The sequence below is a fragment of the Cnephaeus nilssonii genome, assembly GCF_951640355.1.
Source record: "Cnephaeus nilssonii genome assembly, chromosome: X".
NCBI classification, from domain to species: domain Eukaryota; kingdom Metazoa; phylum Chordata; class Mammalia; order Chiroptera; family Vespertilionidae; genus Cnephaeus; species Cnephaeus nilssonii.
The window spans coordinates 53,400,812-53,427,982 of NC_137071.1; the positions used below are offsets into that span (position 1 = coordinate 53,400,812).

At 41.4% G+C, this 27,171-nt stretch overlaps 1 protein-coding gene and 1 pseudogene across 2 annotated transcripts in view; both read left to right on the forward strand.

Annotated features, from left to right (window-relative positions):
• Positions 1 to 27,171, forward strand: part of XK (X-linked Kx blood group antigen, Kell and VPS13A binding protein) — a 122,897-nt gene that overhangs the window by 16,386 nt on the left and 79,340 nt on the right. The window lies entirely within an intron of this gene.
• LOC307095956 (uncharacterized protein CXorf38-like) lies at positions 7,636 to 9,113 on the forward strand (annotated as a pseudogene). The gene has a single exon. The product of its transcript is annotated as an uncharacterized protein CXorf38-like (transcript).

Consider the following 27,171-nt stretch of genomic DNA (forward strand, 5'->3'; position numbering starts at 1 on the left):
TCATGGAAAATCCCTGAACAGAGGCAAATAATTTGCCTAAGTAGTGATCAGCGACTTCTTCTGCCCCTAAAGGCAGGCCTGAACTCTAACTGGTCCCCCAGGGGAAAACTCACCAGTCAGATGTCTGGTTCTAGAAAGGGCTTTCCTGTCCTCTTTGGAGTCCACTGAGCGCTAGCGGGGACCCTGGTCGTCTGGGCCTGATGAGGACTGGGACCCAGTAAATCACTGGAGGCGCGCCTTCCCGTCATCAGGAGCTCGGTTGAGTGGGCCCACCCACCTGCTCTCATGCAGCGGTGCCTCCAGGAGGCAACTTTGACTGCATGTTTTTTGGTCAGGAAACAATTTTTATGTTACAGAATTTACTGGGCGACTGGAAAATACACAGGCGTACTTGGAGGTCTAGGATAAATCCATTTATTTTCAGATATTTCACATGTACTAGTACAGTGACTCAGGGGGTCAGTTCTCCAAATCTTGAGTAAGCCAATATGGAGGAAGCTTTCTCTTTATACCCTTTGTTTTCTTTGTCCTCCATATATGGATCAGACTTCCGGACCTTTCGCGGGCTTTGAAAAAAGCCCCGTGTGTTGGCATGGGGGACGTGAGACCACACCTAAAGGCCTGGCCTGGCACCAGCACTGATAACCCCTTCCAGGGGTTGTGTATTATTCATGGTTTATGGCCTCTGTAAAATGTGATTATTTAGGTAAATAGGTCTTGCAAGACCAGATAATTAAGGAAGGGGCAATGACTAGACTATAGGCTAACAGAAATGTACTGATTAACTAGGTACAGAGTCAGGCTGCTGGTCTCCACCCCCCCAAAAATGTCTTATTTTCCTCATCATGATTAGGGATGCATTTGCTGCACGGGACTACACTTGACTACAGGTTTAAACACCTGGGATTTATTTTTCTCATAAAATAAGAAATTGGAGGGAGGCAGTTGTTTGTGGGCATTATTTCAGCTGCTCACAATGGCAAAGTTGATGGCCCTGAAATTCCATTTATCTTTTAGCCAGCAGTGCTTCTCATGGAGTTGTAGAATGCTGAGAGTTGGAAGGGATCTAAGAGGTCATCATGTCTGACTTTACATTTTATGTAGAAATCCCATCTTTGATGTCTCTGAAAGGTGATTCATAAGCCCCTGCTTGACTGTGTTTAGCAATGGATCTCTCAGTACTCAGAAGAACTGTTCCATTGATAAAACACTTGCTAGAACATTCTTCTCATATAGTGAGTTAAGTAGGACTTTTTCTTTTTTTCCAGAATTGATATCAGGTCCAAGTGCTGGATATGCTGCATTCAGAAAAAAGCCACTTAGTATTGGCCAGATTCTTTTTTTCAGGATCTTACAAGAGTTACAAAGCATCCCTACCACAATCAACTCCCTACATCCCCACCATCACACTCTATAAGGAAATACCTGTAGGGAAGAGGTGAGAGAATAGGGACTTCTATAACAAGCCACCTAAAGTAGGGTTTCACAATGAAGGGTACTCATAACATGGGTAGCCAAGTACTTCACTCCTTGTCTTGTAAGCTGGGAACCCATAGACCCACCCCACTGATGCTTCCTTCAGAGATAGCTTGTTGTGTGTACCCTGGATTTTAGTAGCATCCATGAGCATAGAGGCTGAGGCCTGCTTCTTATTTGTAGATTTCTGAAGGAGGGAGTTTTGAGGGAATAGTCTGGGGTGAGTAGAGATTCTGTTGCCATTTGCTTGAAAAGGTGACAAGAGGTCGTCACTGTGTCAGCTAGCTATTGTGAGTACCCAAGATTTAGAAGTTTAATCAATAAGCATTTATTGTTGTTCAATAATCTACAGGACGAGGCTATGCTGACCTTGACTGAGCTTGCTCATTAGTACACACTTAGCCCTGTGGGTCAGTTGGGAATGACTGGTCTAGGACAGGTGCACTGGTCTAGGAATGGCTCACATCCATGTAGTCTCTACTTCCCAAGCCTGTTAGTCTCATAGTGGCAGGGCTCTGAGAAAGTGAAAGCATCCAGAACTGCAGAGCCTTTGTGGGTGGTCTAGGCTCAGAACTGGGACACTGTCACTTCTTTCACATTCTATATCCACAGTTGGATGGAGACTGGGGCGGGTGGGGGTGGGGAGACAACAAATCCCTTTCATGATAATAGCCTATCAAGTTGACAAAACTAAGTAGATTTTCACTTAAATTATATGGAAATCGGCCTTTAATCTTCAGCCTGATGGTTAGTCCTGGTTTTTCCCACTAAAGCAACTCACACATCTAAGCCCTTATCACATGACAGATCCCCAAATATTCACAACTCTCCTGTGTCTTTTTGTTTTCCAGTCTTCAGATCCTTCAATCATTTCTCCAATGACATGCTTTGAAGCCATCAAGGTCACTGTAGTTGAGATACAATCTGAATTGTCATTTTTTTTTCTTAAAACATGATATTCATAATACTATGTGACATTGAATTTATTTTAACAAAGGCTGTTAGCAGTAGGATTATGTTTTCTTTTCTTATTTTGCTTTAATTATAACTCTTTGATTTTATTTATGTACCCAAATGTAGCTTTTGGGGGAGTTGAATCACACGGTTTATATTGATGGTTCAGTGAATTCTCCCAGTTCTTTTTTTATAATGAGAGCCGCTAAACCAAGATTTACCCATCCAGTACCTATACAGTATATTTAGAAATGTTTAAATGTAGGGCTTGATATTTTTTCTTGTTATAATTCCTTTTCTTGGATTCAAGCCCAGGTTATTAGTCTGTTGAGATAATTTTGAATCATGATTCTCTTGACTTCTCAGTTTTGTCCCAGCTATAATTTTATGTCTTCATTCCAATAATTGGCAACAATGTCAGACTAAGACAGCCCAAAGCCACAGGCCTAAGCACTCCTTGACAAATACCCTTTAGCCTGAAAGGAAGTAATGAAGAGTATGAGTACAAATTGCTTATCTAGTTGCAAATCTGACTGCACTCACATTAAAATACCAGTTCTCTGATTTGTCAACAAGGATATCATGAAAGAGATACCCACTAACTTATTAACTGCAGATATTTTTTTCTTTGTACATCAATTCAAAATATTGGTATTGTAAAATATTAAAGCATATAGACAAGAGTAGATAATAATATAACAAACCATGTATCTCTTTACCTGTTTTATCAAATATTCACGATGTTTGCTTCAGAATTTTTTCTCTTTAAGAATAAAACATTACTAGTATGATTGGGCTACCCTGTGTCCCTTTCTTATCATGATTTCAGAGTTCACCATTTTTATGAATGATTTATAACCTAACTACATATGTACTGTATCCATAAATATTATATATTCATTTTGTAGGTCTTTAAAACTTTATCATACTGCAAATGTCATTCTGAAATTTGTATTTTTTGCTCAACATAATATTTTGAGAACTATGTATGCTAATGAATGTAAATTCTAGCTCATTTATTTTTGTTGCTTAAAAGTGTTCTATTGCCGGCAACAATTTTCTGCTATGAAACACATAGTAAATATTTTAGATTTTGCAGGCCTGTGTCATATTCTCCTTTGGTTTTGTTTGTTTTCACAACCCTTTAAAATGTACAAAAAATTCTTAGCTCTTAGAATGTTGCTATATAAAAATTGGACTTAGTATGACTCTAACACTATTTCTCCATTCTCCTTTTAATTTATATTACTTCCTAGGTCCAGTGTTCTTTTTTTAGAAAGCAGAAATGACAATGATTGTCTTGCCTACCTCCTTAGGAGGGTAGAGAGATAAAGTAGATAATGGGTATGAAAGTGCTTTGAAATGTTAAAAAATGCTGTTTTATTCCTTCCTTCTCTTTTCACTTCCCTTTATTTTCTTTTGTACTCCTTTCTTTTTGCTGGCCTAAGTAGGCTCTGAATTGAATTTGCATTAAGAGATGCAGGAACTTATGGAGAAATCTAGGTGGCCATAGACACATAGGAAGACATTGGGCAGCGGAGATTGGGAAGGCCAAAGCTCTGGAGCATCAGTGGCTGGGAAATTCAGAAGGAAGTCACATTCTAGGCAGCCTCTTAGCTGGAACACATCTGTTTCTTTGTTTAAATACTCTAGGACTGAGACCAGAAGCTTGGGCTGATGGCCAGCTCTGCTACCTAATAGCTGCATGACCAAGCTGATCTCACAGATTTTGTTTTTTGAACTTTCACAAGTTTTTATTCATGACAAGTAACTTAAGTATTTTATTATTTTTTAAATAATTATTTTTAAAGGATTTAAAAAAATAATTTTTTATTGTTGAAAGTATGGCATATATTCCCTCTTGCCCCCCATTCACCCCCTCCAGCCCTCCACCCCATCCTGCTCAAGGCACTCACCGCCCCACATATGCATGGCCTCATCTGTGTCCATGGGCCATGCATATATGGATATGTTAACATAAAAACATTCAAACCTGTAAACAATTTTGTGAGTTTACTTGAGCCAAACTGTCGACAATTGCCAGGAAGCAGAATCTCAACAAATTCGGATAATGGTGGTTTTTTCACCTATTTTTAGACATTGCATCAAAGGAGGAGACATGAGTGGGTTACATTAAATTCATTGGTAATAGATTAGGGAGGCATGAGAAAGCAAAGTTGGGAAACCTCTGGGATTACTTTTATTACTTAAGACATATTACTTAGGTGGGTACAGGATAGTTAACAGTCAACAATTAACATGATAACAATAACAATGAAGGAATTTATGGTCTCTTTCCTGACACCCAGGAGCATTTGGTTGTGTCCCAGGGATTGGGGGGTGGGAGGGAAGTTACAAGCTACTCTGACATTTCATAGGTATGTTATCTTAGATGCATAGAGGCAATAGGCTCAGTTAAGGTAAAAATCGACCTTGTCAGGGAATATACCGGCCTGGGACATGACTACCCACCATAACTGCTTTTAGTTAAAGTCTTAATTTTAGACTATCCCTTGTGGTTACTTTAGGTCTTTGAGTTTGCAAGACTGCCATGCAGGCCTTCCCTGAGCTTGTCAGGTTAGCATGTGGCCCCTTTCATTCACACATCCCCCTTTTGGTCATAAATCGATCCCAAGGATGCATTGATGACCAACCTTTTGGTTGGATAATGGAGTCCTACAGTACTAGGAAGGCTCATTCCTAGGATGTCTCAGTGTCAGCATGTCTTGCTGAACAGGGTAGACCACTGGGGATGGGGCAAGACCATAACCTTAGATGGCACTTAAGGTCAAATTATTATTCAAAACAAAAAGGGCAGGTAAATGGGAGGCAGTCAGATTCTATATGTGCTTGTTAAGTATCTTGGATCATTTCTAATTTTTGAGCCACCATGATCCAAATCTTTTGCTGCTTGTCTTAAATGTTGTTTTTCTGCATCTAGTATAACACATACCAGGAAAAAAAGCAATAATATTAAACCAGTAACAATGATTAGGAACAAAAAAAATGTATAATATTAAACAAGGAAGGATCTGAGGGGAAACAAGTATCTACTATTATCCAGAAGTTCCAATTTTTCCTCTGGGCAGTTAATTTCATCCATTCCTATATTTAGACAATATTCATCTAAAATACTCATATAGATTAATTAGATCCATATATAATTTTACCAGGGGAATTATTAAGGAGGTGTTCTTGGAAGAGTTTGTCCAAGATGGGTCCTTAATAATAGATACTAGTGGCCCAGTGCATGAAATTCATGCATGGGGGGCGGGGGGTGTCCTTCAGCCTGGCCGGCACCTTCTCCAATCTGGGACCTCTTGAAGGATGTCCCTTTTCCAATCCAGGACCGCTGGCTCCTAACCGCTCACCTGCCACATGCCTGATCACCCCCAACTGCACCGCCCTTCCCGCCTGATCAGCCCTAACTACCCCCACCCCCGGCCAGCCTGATCACCCCCAACTGCCCTCCTTTCTGGCCTGATCGCCCCCAACTGTCCCCCCCCCGCCAGCCTGCTCACCCCCAACTGCACCCCCCTGCCAGCCTGATTGCCCCAAACTTCCCCCCCTGCCAGACTTATCGCCCCCAACTGCTCCCTTGCTGCCGACCTGCTTGCCCCCAACTGCCCCCACTGCCAGGCTGCTCACCCCCAACTGCCCCCCACACTGGCCTTCTCACCCCAACTGCCCCCCTTGCCAGCCTTCTCACTCCCAAACGCCCCCCCCTTGCCAGCCTTATCACCCCAACTGCCCTCCCACTGGCCTGATCACCCTCAACTGCCCCCCCCCCTGCTGGCCTGCTCTCCTCCAACTGCCCCCAAACTTCTGGTCTGCTCACACCCAACTGCCCCCGCTGCCAGCCTGATCACTCCCCAACTGCCCTCCCCTGCCAGCCTGATTGCCTCTAACTGCCTCTGCCTGCCTGCCTGATCGCCCCTAACTGCCCTCCCCGCCAGCCTGATCTCGCCCCCAACTACTCTCCACTGCTGGCCTAATCTTGCCCCCAACTGCCCTCCCCTGCTGGCCCGGTTGCTCCCAAATGGCCCCCTTGCCAGCCTTCTCACCCCAACTGTCCCCCCTTGCTGGCCTTATTGCCCCCAACTGCCCCCCCCCTGCTGGCCTGCTTGCCCCCAACTGCCCCCCCTCTGGCCTGATCACCCCAACTGCTCTCTCCTGCCAGCCTGATCACCCCCAATTGTCCCCCTGCCGGCCTGCTTGCCCCCAACTGCCCCCCCTGCCAGCCTTATCACCCCCAACTGCCCCCCCCTGCCGATATGCTTGCCCCCAAGGTAAGGTCCCTTTAACACTATTGAAGAGAGCCTTTAATTAATTGTATTTCCCAATGGACAAAAAAATCTCTGGGTTGTCGTGGTATTTGAATCTTTGTCTCCTAGGAGTACTGGGAAATGAATGTTACTAATTTATTAGCTCCTATAATGCAGCATGTCTGCTTTTTACTTTTCCTTACATTTGGGAAAGAAAAGATTTAAAAATCAACAATATTTTAAACAAAGTCATAAGAATAATTATTCTAAATTTAGTTAGTCCATAACTACTTTTGTTTATCCTGATTATTTGCCAGTATTCTTTTGAACAGAGTTATTTCTTGAAGTTTTATAAATCTTCATCAAGTTCAAAGATATGAACTGCTTAGAAGCCTGCAAGTCAGAGTAGGTCAGAGTTCTTTTCATGGATTTTTCTAAAGATATACCTGCAAATGCATCAGAGTAAAGCAATGACTGTCCATGAATGACAAGACTTAAAAGCAGCATGGTTATAGATTTAATTATAATGCAATTGATAAAAACTTTGATTTTCTATCCTATCTAATAATAGAATAACATGTAAATTACCATCACTCCACTATGCCCACGATTGGGCGGCAGGAGGCTGGGGGGCGGGACTCGGGGTGGCCTATCCGGCCATTGAGAGGCACGGATCCGCTGCCACTGAGGGGGGCTACCCTGCTGTTGAGAGGCACAGGGGGCGGGAGTCCCGCCCCCTGCGCCTCTCAACGTCTGCTGAAGGGGGCTGCCTCGGACACCTGGCTACCCTGCCATTGAGAGGCGCAGCTGGGTGTCCGCGGCAGGCAGGCCCTCTCAGTGGCCGCGGATCTGGCCGTTGAGAGGCACAGGGGGCGGGAGCCCCGCCCCCTGCACCTCTCAACAGCAGGGTAGCCCCCCTCAGCAGCCGGGGATCATCAAAAGTGGTGGAGCTGGGGCCGCCCGCCCCGCCCCCGTGGACTCCACGGCCGGAGTGGGAGATGGTGCTGTTGGAGTTGGCGGTTCGCCTCAACTGCGCCAAGTACAAGAACTGCGTGAAGGCGGGCCACTGCCTGCTGCTGCTGCTGTGCCGCTGCCTGCAGGGCTTCGTGGGCCGGGAGATGCTGGCCTTCCACCGCGGCCTGCTCGCCTGTGCTTCCGGCCTGGGCCCGGGCGCCACTTGCCGCGGCGGCTCCAGGTGCAGCCCGCGCGCCGCCAGTTCCAACCTCAGTGCCAGGTGTGCGCAGAGTGGAAACGGGAGATCCTGAAACATCACAGCAACAGAAACGGAGACGTCCACTGGGGCAACTGACGGCCGGGCCGCTGGCCCGCGGACGCCTGGGAGGTGGCCAAGGCCTTCATGCCCCACGGACTGGCGGACAAAGCAGGACCCGAGGAATGTGATGCAGTGGCTCTTTTAAACCTCATCAACGCCTGCGATCACTTCCTGGTTGATCGAAAGAAAGTCACAGAGGTGATTAAGTGTCCTAACGATATCATGCACTCTTCAGAGATGAAGGTATCTTCTATGTGGCTTCGAGATTTCCAGATAAAGATCCAACATTTTCTGAATGAATTCCATAATATCCCAGAGATTGTGGAGGCGTACTCCAGAATAGAAGAGCTGTTGACATCGGACTGAGCCGTCCTCATCCCCGAGGAAGATCATCGAGATGGGTGTGACTATGAAACAGGCATTTACCTGAGTGAGAGCCAAGTCCATGAAATCGAAATGGAATTTCTAAAGGAAAAACTTCAAGAGATTTATCTTCAAGCGAAAGAACAAGAGGTGTTGCCAGAAGAGATCCTAACTCGGCTGGAAGCGGTGAGAGAATTTCTAAGAAACAATGAGGATCTTAGGAACGGTCTTTCAGAGGATCTGCAGAAGCTGGGCAGCCTGTGTCTACAGCATCAAAAACTGGATTCAAAGGAGCCTGGGGTCCAGGCAGCCGCAGGGGAGGCCTGAGATTCACAGATTCATTCATACCTCCTCTATTCCTCTTACCCAAGATGTCTTCCACCTCTGACTGTGTCCTGTGTGTTTCCTGAACTGTGGCACTGCTGTCCCATTCCAGCTGTGGTGCTTAGCTGGCCATGTTGCCTCTGAACCTTCAGGGACAGAATTGCCATGGTCCCCGCTGCCCACGGCCTAGCCGCCTGGAGGAGTGGCCCAGTGAAGCTGAGCTCTTGCTTCCTCGGCTGCCCATCAAGGATGTGATCTGGCCCTGGCCAGTGTGGTTCAGTGGATAGAGCGTCAGCCTGCAGACCAACGGGTCCCGGATTCGATTCTGGTCAAGGGCATGTACCTTGATTGCAGGCTCCTCCCCGGCCCAGGCCCTGGTCAGGACTCGAGCAGAAGGCAACCAATCGATGTGTCTCTCTCACCTCACCGTTGCTCTCTGTCTCTCCCTTTCTCTTCCACTCTCCCTAAAACAAAAATCAATGGAAAAATAACCTTGGGTGAGGATTAACAAACAATTTTTTTTTAAAAAAAGGAAAAAAATTTAAAAATGGATGTGATCTGTAGAGAAGGGGCAAGGATGGGGGTGGGTGTTCAATGTAAATATTTTTACATTAAAAGACACTTAATTTAATTTTATAAAACCTAAAAAAAAAAAGTGGTGGAGCTGGGTGCCTGGTGCACCAGCGGACAGGCACCCAGCTCCCCCGCGATCAAAAGCGAAAGCGTGTAGTGGACCCTACACGTGCATGATTCAATCATGCACTGGGCCTCTAGTAAGATATAACATTCCAAGACATCAATTTCTTGGTAAATAATCTACACTAATAAAGGAGAAATATGCAAATTGACCATACCTCTGTGACACCCACCACCCAATCAGAAGTGAGTATGCAAATTAACCCAACAAAGATGGCAGGTTAATTTGCATATGGAGACACAGAGCAGCCGAGCGGGGCGGGACACCTGCTATGAGGGGGAGGGCAGGGGGCGGTGGGAGCTACAGGAGTGTCGCTTCGGCCAGAACGGAGAAGACTGAAGGCTCTGGCCAGAGTAAACACTGAAGGCAGCGGCCAGAGAGAAGGCCTGGGTCCTGGGTGCTGGATGAAAACTGGTGCCGGCAGCCAGGGGAAGGAAGGCCTATTGCATGAATCTTTGTGCAACGGGCCTCTTATAATTACTATAAAATACATAGAAAATATAAAATCTGTATATATGTAGGTTCAATATATAATTTCAGCATATAAAGAAGAAATACATAAGATTTTAAAACATGGCACATGGCTTATTGCAAGGGGTATGTTGAGCAGTGAAAGTAATTCATAAACTTCCAATATGTGAAACACAAATATCCAGAGTATCACTAGCAGATGCCCTCCTCCCCCCCCAGGGAATCACTTTTGGCTTGCCTAGTGTCCCCAACTGGACACCTGCTACCCCTGAGAGTTTTCTGTTTGAACTTGGCTCTGAGCCTTTGCAAGTTCCTTTCTTAAGCAGACTGAAATTTCTATAACATTCATTTTAACAAAATATATGTATATAAATAGAACTTAGTTATTAATTTTTATTTGACAAAGCTGCCCACATAATTTCAAGTATATCAAATCAGCCTAATTTAGTTTAAAAATATTTCTTTTAAGAAGAGAGAATAAATCCTTCAGTTATTCCAGGGCCCATTGGAACAACTCAAAGTCATCTCTTGGTTAAAAGTCTTAAAATTCAAACTTTGGAAAGATAGTCAAATATACTTAACCAAAAGATTATATCATAAACTCTTTGAAAATCTAGGAAAAAACATGTATTTTATGGTAATAACTCTAAAAGATATTAATCAAACTTAAGCCAGTTTTAATATTAAAATTTTTGTCCAGACCACAGAATTCTGCTTAATTTATATAAGTATTTAATCTTTTTTTTATTAGGCTAATACAAGGTTATATCCTAGTAATGCCATCCAGAGGTTGAAAATTTACCACAGGTAATACACAGACAAACACATACCACATAAAGACCATACACATAAAGACCATAGCATAATTCAAATTACTAATTTTTGCCCAGAAAATGCAAGAATATTTTTTCTCTCCAAAATGAATCTCCATACCTCATGCATTCTATTATCACAACCATATAATTTCTCCTGACTTAATTTGAACTTTTAACTTTTAGAAGCCTCCATTTCCAATAATAATGAAAATAAAATAAGTGACCAGCATTCCTTAGATTGATGTTTATAAACACATTTTTAACACACTCTCACTTTCAAGAAACACACCCTCAAGCACCAGACATTCTATCAAAAGTTCAAATCCATTTTACAGACTTTCGGCAATAAAGACAAAAGCAGGCGAATTTAAAGACCTATTTAATTATCAGTGTTTCAGTATTTCATGTTATTTCAAAATATCTAGAAATTCAATAACCTTAATTAAAATTTACTAATTTAGAAAGGAATAGTTGAAATAAAAGTGATTTGTTTAGGGGGCTATCTTCCAAAGATTTATACTTTAAAAATGGCCCAGACTAGAGTTCCTGGTATTTGCATTTTAAAAGTCCTGGACCTTTCGTTTTGGAAAGCCAATTAGCATTTTGAGCTGAATAGGGGAGTTTTAAGGGAATGTAAAAGGAAGGATTTAGTGGGCTTTGATATTCTGAGTCACACACCTCTGACCCTGTAAAGACTGCATGTAAAACAAGGACAGTCCATTAATTCATCAAGGATTGGCAAATGTTGGCAAAAGGACTAACAAATTCATCCATTTTGAAATGTTAAGGATAAGGATGTGGAGAAAAGGGAACTCTTTTCTATTTGAGTATATTTTTCTTGGAGGCTCTGTAGCAATTACAGAGATCTAGTTTACAGGTAGCATATAGCTGAGTGCCATTTCTGACTCATAAAGGCTTGCATGTGTGGAAAAGACACATTGATCTAAGAAGGCCTCATTCTGCATTCACTTCCCTGGGAATTAGAAAACAGATCTAGCTGCTGGCAGGGTAGCATTTAACTTAATGGTGCCATTAACTGGCCAAACCTCTTCATCGTCCACTGAATCATCAATATAAACCTACTGTGTGATTCAACTCTCCCAAAAGCTACATTTGGGTACATAAATAAAATCACAGAGTTCCAATTAAAGCAAAATAAGAAAACATAATCCTACTGCTAACAGCCTTTGTCAAAATAAATTCAATGTCACATAGTATTATGAATATCATGTTTTAAGAAAAAAAATGACAAGTCAGATTGTATCTCAACTACAGTGACCTTGATGGCTTCAAAGCATGTCAGTCTAATTAGCAGATTATGCTTTTATTATTATAACATTACTAGATGGGATCACTGGGTCAAATGGTAGTTCCATATTTCATTTTTTGAGGAACTCCATACTGTTTTCCATAATGGCTGCGCCAGTCTGCATTCCCACCAGCAGTGTACTAGAGTTCCCTTTTCTCTACATCCTTATCAGCATTTGTCATTTGTTGATTTGTTGATGGTAGCCATTCTGACGGTTGGGAGGTGATATCTCACTGCTGTTTTAATTTGCATCTCTTTGATGATTAGTGACTTTGAGCATTTTTTCATATGTCCCTTGGCCATCTGTATGTCTACTTTAGAGAAGTCTCTATTTAGGTGCTTTGCCCATTTTTAAATTGGATTGTTTATCTACCTCTGTTAAGTTGTATGAGTTCCTCATATATTTTGGATACTAGAGGCACGGTGCACAAAATTAATGCATGGGTGGGGGGTGTCCCTCAGCCCAGCCTGCACCCTCTCCAATCTGGGACCCCTCAAGGGATGTCAGACACCCTCAAGGGATGTCTGACTGCCTGGGATCGTGCCTAAACGAGCATTCGGACATCCCTCTCACAATCCAGGACTGCTGGCTCCCAACCGCTCACCTGCCTGCCTGCCTGATTGCCCCTAACTGCTTCTGCCTGCCAGCCTGATCACCCCCTAACCACTCCCCTGCCAGCCTGATCTACACCTAACTGCTCCCCTGCTGGCCCGATTGCCCCTAACTGTCCTCCCCTGCCAGCCTGGTCACCACTAACTGCCCTCCCCTGCTGACCTGGTTGCCCCTAACTGTCCTCCCTGGCAGGACTGGTCCCCCCAACTGCCCTCCCCTGCAGCCCTGGATCTCCCCCAACTGTCCTCCCCTGCAGGCCTGGATTCCCCCCCCCCAACTGCCCTCTCCTGTAGGCCTGGTCCCCCCAACTTCCCTCCCCTGCAGGCCTGGTTGCCCCAGCTGTCCTCCTCTGCCGGCCCAGTCACCCCTAACTTCCCTCCCCTGCAGGCCTGATCACCCCCAACTGCCCTCCCTTGCAGGCCTGGTCCCTCCCAACTGCCCTCCTCTGCTGTCCTGATTGCCCACAACTGCCCTCCCCTGCTGGCCATCTTGTGGTGGCCATCTTGTGTCCACATGGGGGCAGCCATCTTGTTTGTTGTAGTGATGGTCAATTTGCAAATTACCTCTTTATTATATAGGATTAACCCTTTATCAGATGTATCATTGCCAAATATGTTCTCCCATACAGTGGGCACCATTTTCATTTTGTTGATGGTTTCTTTTGCTGTACAGAAGCTTTTTATTTTGATGTAATCCCCTTTGTTTATTTTATCCTTAGTTTCCTTTGCCCTAGGAGATGTATCTGTAAACTTATTACTACTACAAGAGTAAGGTGTCCAGATTTTAACATTGGTAAAGCAGGACACCATTGACCGGGGGGCAAGGAGGGGGTTTCTTTTTTTTAAAATATATTTTATTGATTTTTTACAGAGAGGAAGAGAGAGGGATAGAGAGTTAGAAACATCGATGAGAGAGAAACATCGATCAACTGCCTCTTGCACACCCCCTACTGGGGATGTGCCCGCAACCAAGGTACATGCCCTTGACCGGAATCGAACCTGGGACCCTTGAGTCTGCAGGCTGACGTTCTATCCACTGAGCCAAACCGGTTTTGGCCCAGGGGGGGGGGTTCTTGATTAAAAATTTGGTCTATATTGTAATCGCTTTTGTTTTTTTTAATAAAAGGAAATTCACTTCTTAGATCATCGTTGAATTTGCATCCTCTTTTCTTACTCATTATGTTAAAAATCTAAAAAAAATAATTTAAAATTATATTATAAATTATTATATACATATTGCTTAAAAACACAGTAAGTAGGTACATAATTACATGAACATATTTTATTGTTAGTTTATAAATTAAATTAGATTTTTATAAAGTAACTATATTTTAAAAATTATTTTAATCCTATATTTCTTTCTAAATAATAACAATACTAACTTGTATTATTTTTCCTCTAAGTGTCACTTTCAAGGCCAGCACTAGACTTTTTGCCGCCACTATAAAATATAAATAATACGAGTACTGTCTGCTAAATTCAAGAAAATTTATGTATTTATGAAATAAATAAATAAATTACTTATTATCTGAATAGCTGATTTGTAATGACATCACTTGTTTAACTAGCTTACTAGCACGCAGTACGATGTGTATCATCTGAGAGACAGTTACAAAATGTTTTCGTCGTTGCCAATCCCAAAAAATGCCATTGTTCATTAAGTCCAAACAATGGTGGTCGAATTCTAACAACTGATCAACAATGCGAACTTTGATAAGCAGTTCTCGATAATCAGTTCTCAACAATTATTTGTTGTTATTAAAGTTTAACATTACAAAATTAACAAAAATAATATAAAACTCATATCCTGGCTAAATAGCCACATGGCCGCCGAAAACCGTATATTCCCTTCCCCATTCTCCCGTCGTTCCCTAGCTTGTCGTGCATTCTTTCCAAAAATCGGGACTTTTTTAAAACGCCGCGGGACGCAGGACAAATTGTTAAAAATCGGGACTGTCCCGCCAAAAGAGGGAGGTCTGGTCACCTTATACAAGAGATATGTGAGATTTTGCTGCCTATGGTTTCTTCTAGGATTGTTATGGTTTCCTGACTTACATTTAAGTCTTTTATCCATTTGGAGTTTATTCTCATTTATGCTGTAAGTTGGTGATGTAATTTCATTTTTTTGCATGTATCTGTCCAATTTTCCCATCACCATTTACTGAAGAGACTGTCTTGACTCCATTGTATGCTCTTGCCTCCTTTGTCAAATATTAATTGAGCATAATGGCTTGGGAGGATTTCTGGGGTCTCTGTTCTGTACTGTTGATCTATATGGCTTTTCTTGGGCCATTATAATGCTGTTTTGATTACAATGGCTTTGTAGTATAACTTGAAATCTGGTATTGTGATTCCTCCGACTTTGTTCTTTCTTTCTCAAGTTTGCTGCAGCTTTTAGGGGTATTTTTTGTTCCATAAACATTTTTGTATTATTTTGTGAAATATGCTGTTGGTATTTTAATAGAGATTGCATTGAATCTGTAGATTGCCTTGGGTAATGTGAATATTTTAATGATGTTGATTCTACCAATCCATGAACACAGTATATTCTTCCACTTGTTTATATGTTCTTCTATCTCTTTTTCACCATCCAGTAGTTTTCCAAGTATAGGTCTTTTGCCTTCTTGGTTAAGTTTTTCCTAACTATTTCAATTTTTTTGTTGCAATGGTAAATGGAATTGCTTGTTTAGTTTCTCTTTCTGAGAATTCTTTATTGGTGTATATAAAAGCCTTTTTTTTGGTGGTGGTGGGGGGGGTATTGATTTTGTATCCTTCTCCATTGCCAAATTCATTTTTTAAATCCAGTAATTTTTGGTGGAATTTTTAGCATTTCCTACGTGTGAAAAATAAAGTTTTACTTAATCCTCTCGAGTTTGGATGCCTTTCATTTCTTCTTGTCTGATCTCTGTGGCTAGGACATCTAGTACTATGTTGAATAAGTGTGGTGAATGCAGACATGCCTGTCTTGTTCCTATTCTGAGGGGAAGTGGTTTTAGTTTTTGCCCATTGAGTATAATGTTGGCTGTAGGTTTGTCACATATGGCCATTATCATGTTAAGATATGCTCCCTCTATTCCCACTTCGCTGAGAGTTTTTATCAAAAAAGGGTGTTTGATTTTGTCAAATCCTTTTTTTTTTGCATCTATTGGTATGATCATGTGATTTTTGTCTTTCAGTTTGTTTATGTAATTTATCAGATTTATTGATTTGCAAATATTGTACCAGCCTTGCATCACTGGAATAAATCACACTTGATCATGATGTATGATGTTTTTGATGTATTGCTGGATGCGATTTGCTAACATTTGTTGAGGATTTTAGCATCTATGTTCATCAGGGATATTGGCCTGTAATTCTCTTTCTTTGTAGTGTCTTTATCTGGTGTTGGAATTAGTATAATGCGTGCCTCATAAAAAGGGTGTGGACATGTACCTTCCTCTTGGATTTTTTGGAAGAGTTTGAGGAATATAGGTGTTTTTTGAATGTTTGACAAAACTCCCTTGTGAAGCCATTGGACCTGAGCTTTTGTTTGCTGGGAGATTTTTTATTACTGCTTCTATTTCATCAGTTGTTATTAGTCTATTCAAGGTTTTCTGATTCTTCCTGATTCAGTTTTGGGAGATTGTGTTTTTCTAGGAATTTGTCCATTTCATCCACATTGTCCTGCTTGTTGGCATATAGTTGTTCATAGTACTTTCTTATAATCCTTTGTATTTCTCTGGTGTCAATGGTTACTTCTCCACTTTCGTTTCTGAATTTATTTATTTGGGTCCTCTCTCTTTGTTTCTTAATGAGTCTGGCTAACAGTTCATCGATTTTGTTTATCCTTTCAAAGATCCAGCTCTTGGTTTCATTGATTTTTTATTTTATTTTATTTTATTTTATTTTATTTTATTTTATTTTATTTTATTTTATTTTTTAGTCTCTATGGCATTTATTTCTGCTCTAATCTTTATTATTTCCTTCCTTCTACTTACTCTAGGCTTTTCTTGTTGTTCTCTTTCTAGTTCTTTAAGATATAGGGTTAAACACAGTAGTTTATTGTTGATTTTTATTGTTTTTTGAGGTAGGCCTGTAGTACTATGAACTTCTCTTTCAGGACTTATTTTTCTGTGTCCCAGAGACTTGTGGTCGTTTTTGTTTATTTTCATGAAGTTTTTTATTTCTTTCTTGATCTTGTTGGTAACCCATTCATCTATAATAATAAAAGGGTAATATGCTAATTATACTGGACGTCTTCTGGATGTCATTCTGGATGTCCTTCCTGACGAAGCTGGGGCCGGAGGGAAGCCAGCTGGGTCCCAGGTGCCTGTGGCGGCCCAGGGGAAGCCAGCCTGTGTCCTGGGTACCTGTGGGAAGCCCAGGGAAAGCCATCCAGGGTCCCAGGTTCCTGCAGGAAGCCTAGGGGAAGCCAGCCCATGTCCTGGATAGCTGTGGGTGGTCTGGGGGAAGCTAGCTGGGATCCTGGGCAGCACAGGGGGAGCCAGTCTGGGTCCCAGGTGCCTGCCGGCGGCCCAGCGGAAGCCAGCCTGTGTCCCGGGTGCCTGCGGGCGGCCTAAGGGAAACCAGTTAGGGTCCCAGGTACCTTTGGGCAGCCCAGGGGAAGCCACCTGGGATCCCGGGTACCTGCTGGCAGCCAGAGGAGGGAAGCCCAGATCCTGGGTGCCAGAGGGAAGCTGGTGCCAGCAGCTGGGGGAAGGAAGGTCTACTCTTGCACGAATTTTTGTGTATCGGGCCTCTAGTTGTTTAATACCATGCTATTTAGCCTCAGTGTGTTTGAATGTTTTTTGTTGTTTTTATTGTAGTTGATTTCTAATCTCATTACACAGTGATATGAGAAGATGCTGGATATGATTTCAGTCTTCTTGAACTTATATAGACTTGTTTTGTGTCCTAACATGTGGTCTATCTTTGTGAATGATCCATGTCCACATGAGAAGAATGTATATTTTGCAGCTTTGGCGTGAAATGTTTTATAAATTTCAATTAAATCCATCTAATCCAGTGTGTCATTTAGAGTCACTGTTTCCTTGTTAAGTTTTTGTCTGAAATATCTATCCAGTGAGGTCAGTGGGTTGTTAAAGTCCCCTACTATGACTGTATTGTTGTCATTCTCTCCCTTAAATCCTCTAGAAGTTTTGTATATATTTAGGTGCTTCTATATTGGGTGCATATATGTTTACTAGGGTTATGTCCTCTTGTTGGACTGATCCCTTTAGTATTATGTAGTGTCCTTTGTTGTCTCTTGTGATGGCCTTAATTGGAAGTCTATATTGTGGATATGAGTATTGCTACTCCAGCTTTTTTGTCTTTTCCATTTGCATGGAAAATTTTTTTTCCATCCCTTCATTCTCTTCCTGTATGTATCTTTAGTTCTGAGGTGGGTCTCTTGTAGACACCATATAGTTGGGTCATGTTTTTTAATCCATTCAGCTACCATGTGACTTTTGATTGGAGCATTTAATCTATTTACATTTAGGTTATTATTGATAGGCACTTATTTATTGTCATTTTAATTCTGTGTGCCTAGATTTCTCTCTCTATTTCCTCTTCTCTTTATAGCAATCCCTTTACCATTTCTTGTAATGTTGGCTTGGTGTTGATGTGTTCCTTTAGCCTTTTTTTTTTTTCATTGTCAGGGAAGCGCTTTATTTGACCATCTGTTTTGAATGATAGCCTTGCTGGATATAGGAATCTTGGTTTCAAATCTTGCTTTTTATTATCTTGAATACTTCATGCCATTCCCTTTTGGCCTATAGAGTTTCTGATGAGAAATCAGGTGTCAACCTTATGGGAACTCCTTTGTAGGTAACAGTTTGCTTTTCTCTTGCTGCCTTTTTGATTCACTATTTGTCTTTAATTTTTGGCATTTTAATTATGATTTGACTGAGCATGGGCTCATTTGGGTTCTTCTTACTTGGGGTTCTCTGTGCCTCCCAGACTTGTGTGACTTTTTTCCTTACCAGGTTAGGGAAATTTTCTGCCATTATTTCTTCAAACACGTTCTCTGTTCCTTTCTCTCTTTCTGCCTCTTCTTTTACACACTTGCTATTGTAATATTGTTATGTTTCACATTGTCCCACGCTCCCTTAAACTGTCCTCCTGTTTTTCAATTGTGTTTTTTTTTTTCTTTTTGGTTCTCTGATTGAGTGACTTTTTTCAATTCTGTCTTCTAATTCCCTGATTGGATTCTCAGCTTCCCCTAATCTGCTGTGTATTCCTTATAATGTGTTCTTTATTTGTGCTGTCATTATTTATGTATGTTTTCATGGTTATTTTATCTTTTATCATGCTGTTGAGCATCTTTACCATTATTATTCTGAACTCTGTATCAGATAAATTTCTTATCTCCATTTATTTATCTCTTCTTCTGGAGAATTCTTGTATTCTTTCATTTAGGGGTTGTTCCTTTGTCTCCTCATTTTGGCTGCCTGTTTGGGTTTGTAACTATGTATTAGGTATATCTGATATGCCTCTCAATCTGTAGTGCAAGACAGTGTCAAATGCTGTTTCTGACTAATTAAATCAGGCAAAGATTCAAAGCCTCCAGAGACCATCTCTCTCTACAGACTGATAGGATTTTGTCTTGACTTGCCCTCAGTCAATCATCCACAGGTGTGGCAAGAGTGTTTTTTTTTTCTATAGTGTGGGGCAATTGTTTCTGCCTAAAGGCTAGTTGTAGTCTCTTAATGGGCCTGAGCAACTCTGCACTGTGGGGCAAGGTATTTTCCAATAGGGTGGATCAACTGTCTTCCCCCCAGGCAAGGTCACCTCTATAGCAAATGTCTGTGTGAGAAAGATGACCTCCAAAGCATGAGGGAATGACTCAGCACAGGAAACCATTTGTCTGCCTTCTGAGCTCTAACCCCAGAGCCCCTAATCCTGACTTCTGCTCACACAGCTCTAGTCCACACTTTCCTCCCTCTGCTGGAGCACAAGGTGGTTGGCTCGACAGGGAATTTTGTACATTGGCCCTTTAGGAGGGTGCCTGCATTTCCTGCTGTCTCTCCCTGGCTGACAGCAACCCTGTTGCTTTTCATAGCCAGATGTTATCTGGGTAACCTTCTCAGTTCTGTTGCTCTTTGATGGGGGCGGGGGCAGCTTGGGGTTTAGACTCCAGAGTTCTCAGTGGCAATCCCCCACAGCTGAGATATCTCTCCTGAACTTCACTTGCTGTCTGTGGGGACCTGGCCAGCCCTTTGCACCTCTGTCTCTCCTATCAGTCTCTATGCAGTCTCCACTTTTGGTCCTCAGTTATCAGGGTTCTCTCCAGAGAGTCTTCGTCGATTATTCAGGAAGATTTTCTGTATTCTAGTTGTAATTCCAGTTTGGTCCTCGGAGCATGTCCGTGCAGCATCCACTTACTCTGCCGCCATTTTTAATCTCTCCTCACTGATTCTTTTTGTCTCTTCATCTATAAACGGCATCTGTCAACATAGGTTTGACAGGATTGTTATGAAAATTAAATGGGATAGGTTGAAAACATGGGCATGTGATGCAGATTCTTGGGGAAATACTCACTATAGATTAATTTACTATAATATTAATCATTTATTTATGGACGGTTCCCTTTCTGATCACTGTACTAGACAGCAATGCTGCATGGGCTATGAGCCTACTTTTTTTTAAATATAAAACTGGTAACTTTAATCAGTTGTAATGAAATTTGTAACCTTACTAAAGGCAATTAAAGTGAGCTTTTAGTCTATGTTTTGTCTCTTTTTCTAGGCTTGATACAAAGCAGTGATTAATTAATATTTCTTCATGGAAAGATTTTGCTAATCAATTTAATTCCTTTAATAGATTGATGGTTGGCTATTCAGGTTTTTAACCTCATCTTGTGTCAATTTTAGTAAGTTGTGTTTTACTAGCAATTTGTCCATTTCACCTAAGTTACTGAATGTACTGGCAAATGTTAATGTTTCCTTAATACATTGAATGTCTATAGGACTGTAGTGGTATTCCCTCATTTCTCATATTAGTAATTCATATTCTGTCTTTTTTTCCTGATAAGTCTAGCCAGGAGTTTATTAATTTTATCTTTTCAATGAACAAACTCCTTATGTCTACTTTTTTTTTTTTCAATTTTTTTTATTAAGGTATTATATGTGTACATATCTTACCATTGCCCTCCCCAAACCCCACTCCCATATATGCCCCCACCCGCCAGAGTTTTGCATCCATTGGTTATGCTTATATGCATGCATACAAGTCCTTTGATTGATCTCTTATCTCCCCCACCTCTCCCTAACCTTCCCCTTGTAATTTGACAGTCTGTTTGATGCTTTACTGTCTCTGTATCTATCTTTTTGTTCAAGTTTATAATGTTCTTTATTATCCATAAATGAGTGAGATCATGTGGTATTTTTCTTTCATTGACTGACTTATTTCACTTAACATAATGTTCTCCAATTCCTCCCAGGTTGCTGCAAATGATGAGAATTCCTTCTTTTTTATGGCAGCATAGTATTCCATTGTGTAGATGTACCACAGTTTTCTGATCCAGTCATCTGCTGACGGGCACCTAGGCTGTTTCCAAATCTTAGCTATGGTGAATTGCGCTGCTATGAACATAGGGGTGCATATATCCTTTCTAATTGGTGTTTCTAGTTTCTTCGGATATATTCCCAGGAGTGGGATTACTGGGTCAAATGGGAGTTCCATTTTCAGTTTTTTGAGGAAACTCCATACTGTTCTCCACAGTGGCTGCACCAGTCTGCAATCCCACCAGCAGTGCACGAGGGTTCCTTTTTCTCCGCATCCTCGCCAACACTTGTCGTTTGTTGATTTGTTGATGATAGCCATTCTGACAGGTGTGAGATGGTACCGCATTGTTGTTTTGATTTGCATCTCTCGGATAATTAGTGACGTTGAGCATGTTTTCATGTGTCTCTTGGCCTTCCTTCTGTCTTCTTTTGAAAAGATTCTATTTAGGTCTGTTGCCCATTTTTTTATTGGATCATTTATCTTCCTTTTATTAAGTTGTATAAGCTGCCTGTAGATGTTGGAGATTAAACCTTTATCAGTGATGCCATTTGCAAATATGTTCTCCCATGCAGTGGGCCTTCTTGTTGTTTTGTTGATGGTTTCTTTTGCTGTGCAAAAGCTTTTTATTTTGATGTAGTCCCATTTGTTAATTTTCTCTTTAGCTTCCATTGCCCTAGGGGCAGTGTCAGTGAAGAATTTCTTTTGGCATATGTCTGACATTTTGCTGCCTGTGGATTGCTCTAGTATTTTTATGGTTTCCCGTCTTATGTTTAAGTCCTGTATCCATTTTGAGTTTATTTTTGTGTATGGCGTAAGTTGGTGATCAAGCTTCATTTTTTTGTATGTATCTGTCCAATTTTCCCAACACCATTTATTGAAGAGACTGTCTTTATTCCATTGTATGTTCATGCCTCCTTTGTCAAATATTAATTGAGCATAGTGGTTTGGGTCAATATCTGGATTCTCTATTATGTTCCATTGATCTATATGTCTGTTCTTGTGCCAGTACCAGGCTGTTTTGAGAACAGTGGCTTTGTAATACAGCTTGAAATCTGGTATTGAGATCCCTCCTACTTTATTCTTCTTTCTCAGGATTGCTGTGGCTATTCGGGGTCTTTTTTTATTCCAGATGAATTTTTGGAGAGTTCTTTCAAGGTCTGTGAAATATGCCGTTGGTATTTTAATGGGGAGTGCATTGAATCTATAGATTGCTTTGGGTAGTATGGACATTTTAATGATGTTGATTCTACCAATCCATGAACATGGTATGTTCTTCCATCTGTTTACGTCTTCCTCTATCTCTTTTTTCAGTGTCCTGTAGTTTTCCGTGTATAGGTCTTTTACCTCCTTAGTTAAGTTTATTCCTAGGTATCTTAATTTTTTTGGTGCGATGGTAAATGGGATTGCCTTTTTAGTCTCTCTGTTTGTAAGTTCACTATTGGTGTATAGAAAGGCCATAGATTTCTTGGCGTTAATTTTGTATCCTGCTACATTGCCGAATTCATTTATTAAGTCTATGAGTTTTTTGACGGAGTCTTTCGGATTTTTTATGTACAATATCATGTCGTCTGCAAATAAAGACAGCTTTACTTGTTCTTTTCCAATCTGGATGCCTTTTATTTCTTCTTCTTGTCTAATTGCAATGGCTAATACTTCCAGTACTATGTCAAACAGGAGTGGTGAGAGTGGGCATCCCTGTCTTGTTCCTGTTCTTAGGGGAAATGTCTTTAGTTTTTGTCCATTGAGTATGATGTTTGCTGTGGGTTTATCATATATAGCTTTTATTATGTTGAGGTATGAGCCATCTATTCCCACCTTGTTGAGAGCTTTTATCAAGAAAGGGTGTTGGATTTTGTCAAATGCTTTTTCTGCATCAATTGATATGACTATGTGATTTTTATCTTTCAATTTGTTTATGTGATGTATCACGTTTATTGATTTGCGGATATTGTACCATCCTTGCATTCCTGGGATAAATCCTACTTGGTCATGGTGTATGATCTTTCTGATGTACTGCTGGAGCCGATTTGCTAGAATTTTGTTGAGGATTTTGGCATCTATGTTCATGAGGGATATTGGTCTGTAATTCTCTTTCATTGTGTTGTCTTTATCTGGTTTTGGTATTAGGGTGATGCTGGCTTCATAGAAGGAGCTTGGAAGTGTTCCTTCCACTTGAATTTTTTGGAATAGTCTGAGGAGGATAGGTTTTAGTTCTTCCTTGAATGTTTGGTAAAACTCTCCTGTGAAGCCATCAGGCCCCGGGCTTTTGTTTGCTGGAAGCTTTTTGATGACTGCTTCAATTTCGTCCATAGTTATTGGCCTATTGAGCTGTTTAGATTCTTCTTGATTGATTTTTGGAAGGTTATATTTTTCTAGGAATATGTCCATTTCCTCCAGATTGTCCAGTTTGTTGGAATAGAGTTGTTCGTAGTATTTTGTAACAATCCTTTGTATCTCAGCGGGGTCTGTTGTTATTTCACCTCTTTCATTTCTGATTTTGTTTATTTGGGTCCTCTCTCTTTGCTTCTTGGTGAGCCTGGCTAGAGGTCCATCAATCTTGTTTATCCTTTCAAAGAACCAGCTCTTGGTTTTGTTGATCTTATGTATTGTTTCTTTGGTCTCTATGTCATTTATCTCCGCTCTGATCTTTGTTATTTCCTTCCTTCTGGTTACACTGGGCTCTTATGTCTACTTTTAAAACTATCCCAAAGTAGGTACTTTGTGAAAAATATGAATAAATGATAGTGTTATTGGAGAATTGCAAAGGTGGAATTTCTCTGTTGCTAGTGGGAATGAGGAATCCCTTTCCCCAGTGGGTGCTGAGGGTTGGTTTCTTACAATATCTTGAGAAAAAGAATTTTCTAAGGCTTGCTTGGGAGAATGAGTTATTTTTATTTGTATGAAGTTATACCCCTCAATTTTCAAAGTCCCATTTCCCTTAAATCAGTCCTAGAAAAGGTTCAGCTTTGGATTCAGCAGAGCTAAAAGCAAAGCCAGTGTCCAGAGTGTTCGTTCCATGTTGAAGCTGAATTTGATGTAGCATTAGGCTGGTTAAAGTCCATTAGTCCACTGTGTGTGGGGTCCACATAGCTGTGGGCTATGTGGGTGAGTGCAGAGCATGAGAGCCCCATAAGCCAGGAGTCAGGTGCAAGCAGCAAGAGAGAGAGAGAGAGGGAGGGGACTCCTTTGTCCAGGAGCTTATGTATTTTAGATTTTGTGTCTTTGCAATGGCCACGCCTATTCTGGCCAATGACCTGCTCCCAGATATGACTGACAGGAAAGCAACCTCTCTACTTCCTGGGCATGAGTCTATTCTTTCTTTGTCTAGTCCAAGCATGTCAAACTCAAAGGCTAACACAGGCCAAATAAACAAAGGTTAAGTTTTGTGGGCTGCAAAAAGAACAAGTGCTTCAATTTTCACAGAAACATAGGTTTATTTTGATAGAGACATGCTGAATACAAAGGGCTGAAATAAATGAGTAATCATTAATATAAAATAATAGAACATTTTAATAAAATCTTGAACATTAATTTACCTGACACTGAATAACTGCACAAATAAAGCATAATGCAAATAAACCTATTTTTCTTGTTCTCTGAAAGCAAAATATTTCCTGTTGTGCACATCAAACAAGTCAGCCCAAGACTAATGATGTGGCAATAGGCTGCTAAAATATTCGCTGCCAGTATTAGTGGAGAGAAATGGTGCACCTGTGCATAAGACATGTGAGGGAAATGAATGCAACACAATTGTAGTAATCACTCATTAGCGAACATTGTAGTTCGTTATTAATAATTATGTATAACAGGATATTGTAACAATTAAGTTATGAAATTTTTATTAAAATGTTTGTTACATACCGTTATATTGGCTGGGCTGCAAAAATATTCATTGTGGGCCATATGCGGCCTGCAGGCTACAAGTCTGACATGCCTGGCTAGTCCCTTCCTTCAGAATTTGTGGGGAGCAGACCTGGAGAGTGTTAAACTGAAGCTTTCTGGCAAAGCTGTACAAATGGAAAGCCTATATTATCTGGCCTTCCCTTTGCTCCTTTCCTTGGTTAATTACAATGGTATCATTAGCATCCTTCATACATTATTGTAAACAGCATTTTTATGCCTTTAGCACATGTGTAATAGGACCTAGCCTGATAGGCATTTGGACATACTAAAGACTATTTCCAAAATTGAGTTGAATTCACATTTTTGTTTCTTATGTGTGCCATATTCAATATTTCCCCATCCACTGCAGTCAGATATCACCCAGACTGCCGAGTGGGGGAATAAAAGGTTAAGGGCTGGAGATTTTCAAATGGGCAAGGGGGACATGTAGAAAGTTTCAAACTGGCTGACACAGCTATATTATAATGTGGACTAGAGGCCCGATGCACAAATTTGTGCATGGGTGGGGTCTGGTGGGTCCTCCCCAATGGGGGGCAATTGGGGGTGAGGCTGGCTGGGGGGAGGGGCTGCAAGGAGGTAAGCTGGCTGGCCCTGTCCCCATTTGCAGTGGGGGGGCAATCAGGGGCGGGGCCAGCCAGGGGGAGGGGCCACAGGAGGTTCAGGGGTTTGATTGGGGCCCTAATCAAGCCAGTTGGCTACCACAGTGCACGTCATAGTGACCCGTAATACTGGTCATTCCAGTCGTTTCATCATTCAGATTGCTTTGCTGTTATATATATACTAGAGGCCCAGTGCACGAAATCATGCACCAGTGGGGTTCCTTGGCCTGGCCTGCGGGATTGGGCCAAAACCGGCTCTCCAACATCCCCCAAGGGGTTCTGGATTGTGAGAGGGTGCAGGCCAGGCCAAGGGACCCCACCAGTGCATGATCAGGGGCCAGGGAGTAATGCGGGAGGTAGGCCAGCCAGGGAGGGACTGCGGGAGGACTCCAGGATGTGTCCAGCCTGTCCTGCTTACTCCCAATCGGCTGGACCCAAGCAGCGAGCTAACCTACTGGTTGGAGCGTCTGCCCCCTGTTGGTCAGTGCACATCATAGCGACTGTTCAACCGGTCAACTGTCTGCCTCCTGGTGGTCAGTGCATGTCATAGGGAGCAGTTGAACGGCCTTAGCACATCATTAGCATATTACTAGTAGCCCGGTGCACGAAATTCGTGCACATTGAAAGGGAATTAATGAGATGAAATATTTTAATATTGCTATTTGCCCTTTCTCTATAATAAAAGTGTGAGAGATAAAAGGAAATGAGTACAATGTATAGGAAAATAATACATAATTTTATTAATAACTAAACAATAACAAAATGATATAACAACAATAACAAACTCGTAATATAAAAACAACATTGATGCAAATAATGACTGACAAAGTGATTAAACTTATTCTAATATCTCCCTGTATACCACATTAAGAGTAAAAACACTTTCAGAGTGCTTGACTAATTTCCCTTGAGATAAAGTATTTACAACTTTAACTTTAACGTAACATGCTCTTTGAACTCAAGAGAAAGCAACAGCCGTAACTGGTTTGGCTTAGTGGATAGAGCATCGCCCTGTGGACTGAAAGGTCCCAGGTTCGATTCCGGTCAAGGGCATGTACCTTGGTTGCGGGCACATCCCCTGTAGGAGGTGTGCAGGAGGCAGCTGATCGATGTTTCTCTCTCATCGATGTTTCTAACTCTCTGTCCCTCTCCCTTCTTCTCTGTAAAAAAAATCAATAAAATATTTTTTAAAAATACTTAAAAAAGAGAGAGAGAGAGAGAAAGCAACATTAACTAACCATGTCCAAAAACGGGTTCAGGTAGGAATATTCCTACTCTGTCTAGAGTTTGTCCTTGTGATTTATTAATAGTCATCACAAATGCTGGCATAACGGGAAACTATCTTCGAATTAATTTAAATGGGTGGCCAGTGTCAGATGGGGACAAATCAATTCTTGGAAGCAGAACAATCTCTCCCTCTGCAGATCCTGTTAATATTTCAGCTTTGATAATGTTAGGTCACAATATTTTGATAATAAATCTGGTACCATTACAAAGACCCCATTTACTATTAAGATTTCTCAATAGCATGATGATTGCACCCATTTTCAATTTTGATTTATGACACGGCATTCCAGAAGGAGTAACACTATTAAGAAATTCAATAGGAAAATTTTCCTTTTC